Raw genomic sequence first — 14,020 nt, 5'->3', positions numbered from 1 at the left:
TGAGCAGAAATCTTGGTGTCTGAACGATGCCACACTCCACAGTGCCTAAGGAAGAACGAGAAAGAGTCTGGAAATAGCCCAGGAGGGCAGTTGATGGGGAAAAGGTAGATGCACATCTTTGGGACAGGACCTTGCCTCCCAAACCCAGGACTCACCTACTCCAAGGAGACAAAGGACCACCTGACACAGGACCCGGATGCTCATAGTGGAAAGGGGATTTCTTTGGCTCCAAGAACTACTGGAAAAAGAAGGCTGGCTCGGGGGCTCGTGCTGGTGTAACCCGGGAAGACAGGAAGAGGAAGAGGCTAGTTCTGTAGGCTGGCTCTATGCAGATGTACTGGCACCTCTCATTTGTGCTGCAAGAGCACTGAGAAGCTGTTCTCTGGTGGATCTCCCTCTGCTTACTTACTTTTACCTTTCCAATGACAGTACTGTTTTAAGCACTCTGCATCCTTTTTGTTTTGCTTCTTAACCTACCCCCCCACTGCCCCTGTGGGTAGGAAGAAGCAGAATCACATGAAATAATTTCATACAAGGTAGTACCATGGCTTACCCTCCAGACTAGTGATGTCGAACCTGTTACCTGTGTCTTTTGAAATGATTTTGTATCGGTCTGCCTACTGACCTTCAGAAATGGTCTCATAAAATCAAATGATAAGCCATTTTTCTGTAGGTGTCAATGTTTATCAAGTGATGAGAATAAGATGATGAGTTCAGGTGACATATTGCCGATGAGCAATATCTGTGGATTGGATCTTTCTCTTACACTCGAAACAATTATCCTACTCTAATTCTACCATCTCTCAGATGTTCTGATTCTGTAGGAGTTCTCTATCCTGGTATCCATCCAAGTCTGCAGATGTACTAGGCAAGGAACAAAACAAGGATTGTGCCAGAAAGAACACCAGGCAGCAAGAAGTGATGTCGGAAAATACTGTTTCTACTTACTCGAATCTGGGTTGGGATCATATCTCTGTCTCCTACTGGCTTACTATTGTCTCCTTCCCTCCTTCCTTCTCTCCCTCCATTCCTTCCTTCTTTTGTTTTGTTTATCCCCTTGGGGGGGGGAACATTTGGAGACCATAGCTTTTCATGGCAAAATTGAGAAAACACTCTCTTTACCTGTCTTGAAAAAATCAAATCAATTTATATAGTTAAACACATGAACATAGAACTTTATATACAACATGGAGTAAGAGGAAGAGAGTGGTGGTGGTCACCACTTCATGTCTGGGCTTAGACTGAAATGTTCCATGATATTCCCACAATCCTCTGCTGTTTTCATCATCAACCTGAAAAATGCCCAGGAGATGATATATTACTTATACAGATGTGCCTTCCTGATGTTTCTGGGCAGGGCCTGGAGGATGCTTGTTTGTCTAACTCTGCTTCCCTGTGGATGATGATCTGACTCACAAGTACACTGCCATATCTCCTGGCTCTGTTGTCTTGGCCCAAAGGCTGATGGGTCCCTTTTCAGGAAAGGCAGTTGAAACTTGTTTCTTTTGCATTCCTGACTCATGTATGATGTTTTCTTTCTGGAGGTAAACCATGAGTTTTAGACCTTCTTCTGGTAGCTGCTGATACCAGAAGACATGACTGTGGCCTTCCTGCATCTTAGAGTAACTTCTTCACTTTGTGACCAGAGGTCCTGGGCTCTGGGAGACACTAGTATTCCAGAGACTTCAGGAAGATGATGCATGAGAGAGAGTTGTAATCATGGTAGAAGAAGAAGTTCTTCGCAATGAAACATCCAACTGTGAATTCTCCCACATTGCCTAACAAGTTCACATGAATTTTTCCTTTTTCTACTTACTGCAAATACTTCTTTCATGCAGGTGTCAAAAATTTTCACAAAATCTTCAGGCAACATAGAGTATATTTTCTGAGACAAAATTGTAGAGTCAGAGACAAAGCCTAGAGATGGTGACCATTAGCTCAGAACTCACTCATCCCCAGTAGCTAGATGAACATACAGCAGAGGAGTCTGGTGTTCATGGCAGACATGGGCGTGAAGGTGAGTCAGGAGGTGGGGCCAGGTAGAGTCATTTCTGCAGCAGGTCAGGGAGCTAGACCTCAAAGCTGCTCTGTCAAGACTGGTCTTGCCGTCAGCACCTACTTCCAGTGGGTCCTGTCCCTCCTACAGCTAACCTTGTACATCAGTGGAAACTGGAGCTCTTTTATTCTCAAGTATGCATGCAATATGGCCTAGCATGTGCTTGTGGGAGACAGTGTACTGTAGGGAGGTTTTTCCATCCATTGATATTACATTCTGAAACACCTGCTCATTATTTTTACTACTTCCCTCTTGGCTCTTTCTTTGTTTTATTTTGTTGTTCATTTATCCCCTTTAACTGTCTTGAATCATTTTCATATTTCCTGTCTATCGTATCATAGAGGTGGTACCTAAATACACATATTAAAAAGCAGGAAAACATCTGCTCGCAAGGTTCACAATGCTGTTGGCATCTGGTATGTAACTGCCTGTGGCACTTGGAGAACACTCGTCAAACACTCAATTCAGATCCTTCTAAGAAAAAAAAAATCGTTCTCTCCATCATGGTCTAATACCATTAAAAAGAGATTAATCAGAGTCTCTTCTTGGTTTGATATTTTTCTTCAAACTCAAAATTAGATCCTCTCCCCAAACACTTCTCTTCTCCAGGGAACTCTGTTCACAGAAAATGTGTATTTGTTGTTCTTCTTACATGTGACAGATAGCTATTGGTTATCCTAATTAAGGAATTTCTCCCTTTAAATCCTTGCCCTATCAGTCAAAAGACAGGCTCTCAGCTTCCATGTTGTTTTAAATAACCTCAACCAAGTAACAACCCCAACCTCTTCACTAATGATTAAGTTCCCCAAGAGTGTGTTCTTGGCTATGGGCAGGGTTGGTTTTATTCTACAATCTAGAATGCCAGGGAGTAAAGTTGATCCTTCTCAATGTAGCTTCAAAGCAATGTTGAGAACTGATATCAGCATCTATAATAGTTGAATCTAGATGATATCTAAGAAACAGAAATGGAAACCTATAACAAGAGAGAAAATGAAGCCAGAAAGATGGAGAAAGAAATAGAGTTCTCAATTCAGCCACATCACAGTTCTAAGATCAAATTCTCATTTGGTTCTAAGATATCACCAGGTTCTGTTTCAGACGTCATAATTTAGCCTTACAGTAACTTTTCATTGATCTTAAGATATAACTAGACTTAGAAAACAAGACTCCTCCCAACCCGTTATCCATCTGCTTCCTGAGCAGAGCCAGTGGTAAGTCTGTGGGCTCAGATCTGGGCTCAGCTCACATTCAGCACTGTGATATGACAGCTGACACACAGATACATGGTGGAATCCCACAGCTCCGAAGCCAGGATCTCCAGGTTACAGTGTGAGTTTTTAATGCACTCTGCTGAAAAATTTCTCTCTGGGATCATCCCTGGATCATCCATGACATCTTCATTCTGGAAGGAAATCAAGACCTTGAGCTGCTTTTCCAGAATGTGTTGATACCACATCATACCCTTGTGTCCTTTTCTAGGGACACAAGACATCTTTACTTTCTGTCTTTTCTCTGTGACCAGGGGCCGGGGAGTCTGAATGGTTTCATCCAGAGAGCCTGCAAAGAAAGTAGATAGAGGTTGGAGACTAAGCCCGGTGAGGAATCTGACAGCCTGGACAAAGGCTGAGGGCAGGGGTTGACAACTTCAGAAAAAGAACTTGCCTGCCACCAGGAGACAAAGGACCACAAAGCAGGTGCGTGTCAAGCACCTGGCAGCACTGAAAGGGAATAGAAGAGGGTTGCTTTCTTGGAGGTTTTTGTTGGCACTGATCAAAGGTTTTCTATGACGTGTTTGCCTTGTGGAAGCCAACAGTCTTTGATGTCCTTCTCTGTGCAAGAGACAAAATTAGACAAGATAGATGAAACCATCCTAGTCCACCACTGGAAAATAGGCAGATCTGAGATTCTGCTAAAGCCAGAAAAAGTGGAGTGATGTTTAATATGAGGAAAAGGAGAAACAAAGAACATCAAATTTTAAGTTGAGACAAAACAGAGTTCTAGAAGTTAGAAGGGACCAAAGTGGCTAGGATTTGTGAGGAAGTCTCTCATAGAAGAGGAGGCTACTCGGAGCTCCAGATACCTTTACAGGATCTCCTGACACTCCGTTAAATGGCAATCTATGTCTGTGTCAGAGAACACTTAAAAGGCTCTGACCCCAGAGAGGATTCATCAGCATGAGTACAAGTGTGGGGCAAAGTCAGGCTGGAGTATGAACAGGCAAAATAGAATCCAAAATAAATAGGTCATCTGAAAAAAGGTGGGAAGGGAGGGAGAGAGGAGGGAGGGAGAGAGACAGGGAGAGAGAGAAAAAGTAAGAAATGGGCAAACTCATGCCACAGGCTGGCCTTCTATTTCTTCAAACGGTTGTATGGAGCAGGGGAAGGATTTCTGGAATGGTATCATATAAAGCTCTGAATATATTCTTTCTAGAGGAAATAATGAAACTGCTGAAAATTGTTCTCAAGACATATAGCAAACAGAAGCGTACCTACTCAGGGAAATCTACTCAGTCTCAGAATGAGTACTAAGGAGTCTGCAACACTTAGCCAGAGTCCGGTTCCTCTCTACATGCCCTGAAGCTCAACAGGACAGAAGCTCCACACCAGGTGGGTGTGGTGAAGAACATGGGGTTCTTCCCTCCCAGCTCCCAGGTTAAGGAGCCCTGCCATTTTGCTTTGGCCTCCCTTCTAAACTCTGTTCTGCCACTGAAAGTAAACTCTCTGCATTTTGATTCTGGTTCCTTTACAAGCAAGGCGCATGATAAACAAGTGGCCTTACTTGTCTGTGACTCAGTTTCCTTATCTGTAAAATGGGTGAGATTACAGGGACATGGTAAAACAAACTACAAATACAGGTGAGGAAAACGTATTGTGTAGTATATAAAAATGATTGGTAAAGGTTAGCTATAATCATTAATAGCATTAAAACAATGAAATAATTTACAAAAGCTCTCTTGTAATAAATCTTGTCATATGCTTCCTATTTATTTTTTGTCTCTGTTTAACCTAACACTCAGAGTATTTTTTTCTTTAGTTTGGAATGTAGTTCTGACACAGGAATATTGAATATTGACTCTGAGAGGAGGGAAATAACAAAATGCTGAAATAAGGATACAGGTTGACCCATTGTAACAATGAGATGTACAAGACACTATGTTGAAAACGAACTTTACAACTTCAGGGGGGCAGGGGAGGAAAGAGTCAGGGAGGTGGGAGGGGAAGGGATGGATGGTAGGAGAAAAACAAAGGAGGAGGTAACAACGCTTGATGGGAAATATACTCATTATCTTACTCATGTAACTGTAACCCCTCTGTACAGTATCTTTACAATAAAAAAGTATATACAAAAAATACACCTCCATGTGACAGTTTGTGAAATTGCAGTATTTCTTTTTTTTTTGGGGGGGGACCGTTCATGGGGCCTGAACTCTGGGCCTGGGCGCTGTCCCTCAGCTCTTCAGCTCAAGGCTAGCGCTCTACCACTTGAGCCACAGCGCCACTTCTGGCTTTTTTCTTTTTATTTATATGGTGCTGAGGAATCGAACCCAGGGCCTCATGCATGCAAGGCAAGCGCTCTACCACTGAGCCATCTTCCCAGCCCCTGCAGTATTTCTTATTCAACCTTCTTCAACTTGATGAAAGGTTGCCTCTTTCTCACCTCCATAATTTTCCTGATTCACATTCTCTGGAACCTCTTCTGTTACTAATAGACACATCATGAGTCAGCTTCTGAGAACAGCTCAGGGTCAACTAATTTTCCCACTCTGACAACCTAATATCTTGGGTCCTACATGACCATAGCACCTGCGTGACCTGCCTCTTAGCTAGGACTACAGGTATACACCACAAATCCCAATCTTTATTTATTTTCTTTTCAACATTCTTAAAACTGTACATTGTTTTTCAAATCACTTCCCACAGACAGTCTTGATTATCTTACAAGTCAACAAGTAAATTATTTTGCTTTAAAAAAAACTTTGTGCGTAATGAGATGAGACATGAATGCTGGATAAGATATAATCTTTAATGCTTTTATAGTGTCAAACTTTTAACTATAATCAATGGATATAATCCACAAGCTCAATCAAAACAGCACGTTCTTTTAATAAAAGAACTTCCTGTTGATAGATGGCCTCACAGACCTTAAGCTAAGTTACAAAACTGCCTGACAAACTGGCCCCGGTGGCTCATGCCTGTAATCCTAGCTACTCAGGAGGCTGAGATCTGAGGATCACAGTTCAAAGCCAGCCTGGGTAGGAAAATCCATGAGACTCTTGTCTCCAATAAACCACTCAGAAAACTGGAAGTGGTGCAGTGGTTCAAGTGGTAGAGTGCTCGCCTTGAGCTGAAGAGCTGAGGAACCGAGTTCAGGCCCAGAGTTCAAGCCCCACAACCACCACCACCACCACCACCACCAACAACAACAACAAAAACTGCCTTACAAGAGTAAGTTCATTGTCACTGTACTGGGGGAGGAGGGTGGGGGAGGGATAAGCGGGAGAAAATGAGGGATGGGCTAACAGTGTTTAAAAACAAATGTACTCATTACCTTTCTTATATAACTGTAACGCCCCTGCTCATCACCTTTATAATAAAGATAAGATAAATAAAATAAAATTTGAAAAAGTATGTTCTTTGTCATAGAAAGTGGCACATCAGGCACTGCTTTATTCTTGGTAAGAAACAGGAAAATAGGATGTGATTCGAAGGCAGCCGCATGGATTTCCCAATTTTCTCATACTGTGGGCTGCACTAAGGAGGACATAGGAAGAGTTAAGTATCCAGAGATGCTGACAGTGAGTTTGCAGATAATCTGTTGGGCTCTTGCTGGGTGAGGACTCTTGCAGAGGAAGCTCTGGAGACAGATTGGAGGAGGGGGAGGAAGGTGACCTGATGTCTCAGAGAGCTATTTTGAAGTGATCCAATCGGGTGCCAACCTGTGTCTAAAACCTGAAAATGTTCATGAAAGTCTGAGACGGGCTGGAGGAAGCCATGGTTAGAAGTGAAAAAGTAAAAGAATCCTACCGAAGTATCATCTAGATGTCAGAAGCCAGGAAGGAAGCCGAGAGTTTTAAGAGACAGGAAGTGGTGGAGAAGCTGCCAGGAAGGCTCTGGGAGGGGGCTTTATTATCCCCATGCTCTTCTCGCCCCGCGTCCAGCTTACACAATCCTGATAGAACCTCGGCCTGAGACATTGATCCTCCATTGTGAAGCCAGAGAGGAATCCCAGAAAGCAGGCCCTGAGGCCTCCCCGCCAAAGCTTCCTAGTGCGAGCCTTCATGACCGTCTGCTCTTTCTTCACCTGGAGACTGAGGACTGGGCCAAGCTCTTTCTTTGATGGGGAGGGGCCTACCATGAGTGCTGTGAGCTCCTGGGAGATGGAAAGGAAGGGGAAGCCCTCGGTTTTTTTTGCACTGGGCCAAGGTGACTCTGCAACTCTGTGGCTCTACTGCTGGCGCAGAAGTACTTGGCTGAGTCTCCGGGTTGTGTGGGCTGGATCTTCAAGTTGGAGCGCGACGCAGTAGGCATGTCCGCAGAGAAACGATCTTTGGGCATCCCTGCATCATCCACCAGAGCCTGGTTCTGAAAGGAGATCAGTGCTTCCAGTCCCCGCGCCACAGTCTGTCTGTACCAGGAAAGGGCAGTGTGGCCTGCCATGGGCTCACATTTCAGGGCTACGTTCTTTCCCTTCTCTGTCACCTCATACCTGGGTGTCTGCACCACCCCAGCATTTAGAGATTCTGGAAAGAGACAGAATAAAGAACATAAGTATAACCATAACTAACAATGTCTAAAAATAAAATCCAGACTCTCGTTTACTGTAACCTCACCTACTCCCAAGAAACAAAGAATCACAGGGTAAAGGGGCCTGGTGGCCATAGCGGGAGGACAGGAGGAGATTGTACCCACAAGAAGCTCAGCAGGGCTGTGGTTTCTGCAATCTACTGTCTCCTCAAGGTGGAGTATGGCCTAGCAATGACATCATGGTCACTGCCACTGCTCAGAGGACTTTCTTTCCAAAGAAGAGCCCTCCCCCCTGACAAGATTTAAAGCATTTGTGATTCTGATTGCAACGTAGTTAGTTCATTGAAAGACTGCAAGCACTGCAAGCACTTTTCTCTCATGGTCTCTGTATTTGGGTAACCACCAACGTCACTTTCCTCATTCTGCTTCTAGTCTATGTGCCATGAGTTCCTCAGATTCTGGGCATTGGTTAAAGTGCATTTTATATCTCAAGTACTTCATCATTCCTAACTCTATCTCTGCCCTCCCCCACACAAAGTCAAAATAATTATTGCTTATTTAAGCCTTTGTCCCAGCCTCATTCTGGAAGCATTTGAACTTATTCATTATAAGGATGTCAAAGAGATGGGGCTGAGATGATTTTACTCCTAGTGAAGGAGAAAGAAAGATACTCATGGAGTGTATGGTTCTCTTATCCACAACCCAGGACAGTCTCAAAATTTTGCTAATATCCAAGTCCTTCTGTGGATGGAATAGGGACAAAAGAGGACTTCCACTTTCCCTTAGGCTCCTCCATAAAGCACTCTGCAGTACATTCTAATTTTCTAGCAAATTTCTTCAGGCATTAGCATCCAACTTTCTAAACTTAACACTTCTTGGTGGAGAGGGTGGGGACAGATACAAATCTAAGAATCTTATAGTATGAGAATGAGTATAGTATTACAGATCTTATAGTATGAGTAATAATGTGATTCCTGTTCTTATAAAAGCATAATGCACAAGATCCCTGTCTTTGCTACTGGCAGAGAGACACACTCTTCCAGGGTCAGGACTACAATGTGATTGGATTCCTTGGAAGTTACAGAGCAAAGCAATCATCATGGTGGAGCGTCAACAGTGCTCACCCTTCCCTGGTCTGGCATGTGTGTGTGTGTGTGTGTGTGTGTGTGTGTGTGTGTGTGTGTGCATTCTGTTCATCTTTTACACTATCTCTCCTGCTCTGCTCAGGTGTAGTATTCACACAGGAAGAAGTCATTTACAGGGTTCACAAAGGAGGATGACACACAAATGTATGGACACACTTAAAACCAGGGATTTTCTCATCTGTACCCAGCACTAGTCTATTTTAAAATATAAAGAGAAACTGGAGTACGTGAAAAGTTTAGCACATGATTAAATTGCCCCGTTGCTCAGTGTTTTGTTTCTTAATAGTGGGAAAAGTTCAGGTTTTATGGGCTTCCATAGGTCCCGATCATTCTTTCTGGTGACACTAATAAACTTCTGAGTGGAAGCGTTACACCTCTGGATTTTCCTCAACATACCTGTCAGGGCAGTAAGACCAGTGCAGACTGGGCGACAGGAAAGCCTTGTTCAATAGCTGCTCTGATGGTGCTGGCACACTTGCTGCTTTCCGTTCTCTGCAGCAGCACACATGCCTTCTTCTGTCATGGCTCATAGTTCTGTCGATGAATTTGAACTACTTCTGACATAGAGTACAAAGCCTGTGCACTTTTTAAATTATCCTATAACATTATGCAATAATTTCAGTCAATGTTTGCATTTTCCTGCATACACGGTTTAACTACATTGTCTTGAGAAGGTTCTTTATTACTTTTTTTCAACAAAAAGAAAATGGCTAGTTGTACTTCGGGTCTCAGATTCACAGTAATTGCTATCCAGGAGCATACTGTTACTGATAATTTATGATTCTTGATTTTGTAGAGAGTATTGAAAATAGAAAATTTCCCATGACTATCTACTGGAGGTAATGAATAAGTATATTCTTAGTGTATGAAAGACTGGATATCAAGGCTGGCCTTATATTTTTTCTTAATTTCTTATCCATGGATGGGAAGGTTATAATCAGGGAATATCTCATTGAATATCCAGACAGGAGCACAGCAATGGCTGCAGAGCCCCATGTGTCACGAACAACCCACAAGCTTGCAGCAGCAACCGCCAAAATACTCATTTTGTATTTAAATAAGAAGACATTCACAATTCCAAGAACATCTATTGGATATTATTAACATAGAATAATCTGCTGTGGGAGTAAAGGGGCATGTTGTTTCTACATTTGAAGCATTTGTACACTTCGGTACAACTACTTAAAGATAATTTTTAAAATACAAAAAAAATGAAATGTTAGTACTCTTTGAAAAAAATAATTCTTTGGTATTACAGTTTTGGAGAAGTAGCAAATTTGTACAACTGTGTCCGGGAATCCCATGCAAGCCAGGGGATCAGCCAATATAAAAGGCAATGCTGATACTTGCACATCATAAGAAATAAGTTTATATGACTTGCATGTAAGCAGGAACAGCAGATAGTGCTGTGTAATGAGTCCCCCCCTTCCCCATTGGCTTAGAATGAAACCATTAATCATTACTTCCGGGGCTGTGGGTTGGACACACAATGCTTCAAAATCTTTGCTCAACCAGTTCTTTGGAGGCTTGCAAATATTTTCTCCATTTCTACAGCTTCTGTTCACATCCTTTGCACAGGCATTGATTTAGTACAAATGTTTGAATAAGGAACTCTATTTAAAGATTTCAATCAGTGTCAATTTAAAAAGCAACAGAACAGACCCTGGTGAAATTCCAGAGCTCCATAATATGTAACTATAGTCTCACTGAGGAGAATGATCCCGATTGATTGATACAGTTATGCTGTTACAAAATGAGTATCTATTAATAAACTCCACTGCAGATTGGGAGTGCCCAGAGATGTTTGCTGCTTTGTGGAGAAGGAAAGCATTCAACAGCATCCTGAATGATTAGAAGATTCAAAAGCATGGAGACAGTGGCAACAATGATAAGGACAGATGCACAGAGGGACATTCAATCGCATATGTTTTACAAGGAGATGAAGTACCTTTGACTCTCAATAAGGTAAGTGCTGTGAAGCATCCTAACAGACCAGCCTTTCAAATTTTGAACAGCATGCAGAAGTGGCACTCGCATCCTGAATTCAGTGGAGAGACATTGAGTGCATCAAACTTGGAAAGTGTGTTATATGAAGATTATTATTCCTGGTTCACCCATCTTGAACTTACTTTGTATAATGAAAAATGAAGATGAAATTAACATTTTATGTAGTGCCTTGATAGCAACAATTTCTATTCTAGGAAAATTCAAGAGGGTGAAGGATGTGTTCACAGCTTACCATGAGAAAAGAGTAAGAGGATAGACTGGTGGCCTTAATTAGGAAGGTTCCCTTCAAATGTGAATGGCAGTGTGGTGCTTCTGGTTTATCTGATATGTGAGCTTTGAACTCACAATTTACAAGGAATCCCACAACTTTTTTTTTTCCTATCCCAGATCTTCCCTATTGATACTTTATCAGTGACTGCCTTTTGCACGCACCAAACCCACTCATGGGGAATGAGGAAGGCTGGGCCAGAAGGGAGGCGGGGACACAGCAGGGTTTCTGCACCAGCAGAGTGAGATTCTGTGTCACTGTGGATGGACTGCTGGCACAGAGGTACACTGCTGAGTCCTTGGGCTCTGTGGGTTGGATCTTCAGCGTGGAAAGTGATGCATTAGGCATCTCAGCCGAGAACCGCTCTGAGGGCATCCCAGTGTGGTCTATTGCATCCTTGTTGTTGAAGTAGACCAGCAGTTCCAGGCCCTGTGTCATGGTCTGTCTGTACCAGAAAGTACGGGTGTGCCCTGAGATTGGTTTACACATCAGCATCACTGACTGTCCCTTCTCTGTCACTTCATGCATGGGTGTCTGGGTGACCCCGGCATCTGCACGCTCTAGGAGAGAAGAGATAATCGGGGGAAAGAATAGAAAAATGGTCGGAGCTCACCATGACGATGTTAAATATTCTAAGGACTCACTTGCTACCAGAACACAAAGGGCCACAAAGAAGAAAGTCTGGTCATCCATAGCTGAGTGAGAGCAGATGGAGGAAACAATGAGCAGAAAAATGACAATGAGACATTTCCGGCTGTCAGTGACATCATAAGTGAGCCACCCCCACCCAACTTGAGGCTCTTATCGGAGGAGGTCTCACTGCTCAGAGATGAGTCTGGCAGGCTACCCGTAGCAGTCATTGATTGAGGGGCAGACCTCAGACATCTAGAGGACACTTGCAGGTATACTTAAGCCATCACGCCCTCTCTATTGTAATCCTCTAGTATCCCACCAACTATTTCCAGCTGCACTTCAATATCCAAAAGTTCAAAGAGGAATTGTTGTCTTATTCAAAACCAGCGCTTCTGCCAACTCAAAGCTCTCAGTTACATACTCACATCAACATCACCCTTGTGGTGCTTCACAGCTGCTCTCAGAGCTCTTCTGGAAGAGCAAGAATGACAGCGTGGAGGAGCTGAATGGATGACCTGTGAGCTGATTAGACTGGAGAAAGTCTTCGGGGTAAAAGACCTCTCAGAGTGCACTTATCCTTGAGCTGTGATAAACTTCCAGGGTGTGCACGGCATAGACTCTCTCATCTCTTCTCTATCCTCTTCATAAAACATGCAGATCTTTATCTTGCCCTGTAAGATCTGTATATAAAACATTCCAGTTGATTTACATTTTATTTCCATCCCCTAGATACCTGGTCTTTTCCTTCTAAAAACAATTCCTGCCATAAACGTATTTCCTCTCTGAGTAGAAGGTATACAAAGGGGAGAGAGGAATCCATGTCTTGGGTCCATTTGTTATTTTGTAACAAAAAAGGAATAGTTTAATTTCAATTTCTTTTTTGTTTTTGACAAAGAAACCCATCACTGAATCCCCTTAACCTGAGAGAACATGACAATCTTAAGTAACAATTGGTTTCCAGGCAGGTAGATAGTGTCTGAGATGACTCTTTCCCAGAAAGCTCGAAGGTCTTGTACTATCTTAGGCCTATGGTATAACATATGATCATTGATCTCTTTTCATAAAGACCATCACTTCCCTGTCACCAGCTGCCTAGACATGGCAGGCAGAATGACAGTCCCTCAAAGATATATGTGTCTGATCCTTAGAGCCTGAGGCTGTGTTGAATGATAGGGCAAAGGGTAAAGTTACCAATGCAATTAAGATGGACAATCATCTAACTTTAATAGGGGGAGATTGTATTGGAATTTCTAAATAAACCTGATTATAACACAAGGGTCTTAGAATCTGGAGGAAAAAGGAAGGCAGAGAGCCCTAACCCAAGAAACAAATCAGGCAGTTGCTATTGTCTTTGAAGAGGGACAATGGAGACCATGAGACTTTGGATAGGGACCATGAGCTGAGGGACTGGTAGCCTCTAGAAGGTAAAAAAGACAAAGTACAGACTCATGCAGATACTCCAGAAGACATGAAGTCAGGACAACACTGATTTTAGCCCAATCATACCCAGGAACAACTGACCTACCAAACTCTAAGACAAGAAATTGATGTTAGTTTAAGCTGGCGACTTACTGATGCTTCCTTATAGCAGCTACAGACATGTAACACATTGTAGCAACCATGAAACTCATGGGTGAAAGACTTAGAAGCTGGGTAGAAAATACAGGTACAAAACCACATGCAAAGAACTTCAAATCAGGCCAAGAGAAAGTAGACGAAAAAATTGTCATTTCTTCCCAGATCTCATCTGCTTTAGAGTACACAAGACAGCAGAATGGATTTCAAGGTCCATTATATACATTGACATCTTCCAGAAGAGAAAAAATGTTCTTGTTGCTTAGACCCACCTCATCAGTGGACTTGCTGTGTTGCAACTATGTCAGCTACTTGAGGTCAAGGCTCCAGTGACCTGGTCTGGGGAAGTGTTCATTTCTCCTGCTCTGCCCCAGAGTATGGCTGCCTTAAGCCGGTGTGAGGTCTTCTGACTCACACAATGCTTCTAGTTCCCAAACACAGAATGTACAAACTGTACCTTCCCCAAACCTTGTCCCACTGCAGGCTGACCTGCTACCCAGAGAGCAATTCAATTCCTAAGGCAGAGGAAAACCCATCTCCAAAGGAACAAAAGAGTCAGAGCTGTTTTGTGATCATCTGCCATCATTTAAGA

The sequence above is a fragment of the Dipodomys ordii genome, unplaced genomic scaffold (genome assembly GCF_000151885.1).
Source record: "Dipodomys ordii isolate 6190 unplaced genomic scaffold, Dord_2.0 Scaffold56, whole genome shotgun sequence".
NCBI lineage: Eukaryota > Metazoa > Chordata > Mammalia > Rodentia > Heteromyidae > Dipodomys > Dipodomys ordii.
This window is presented reverse-complemented; position numbering follows the sequence as displayed.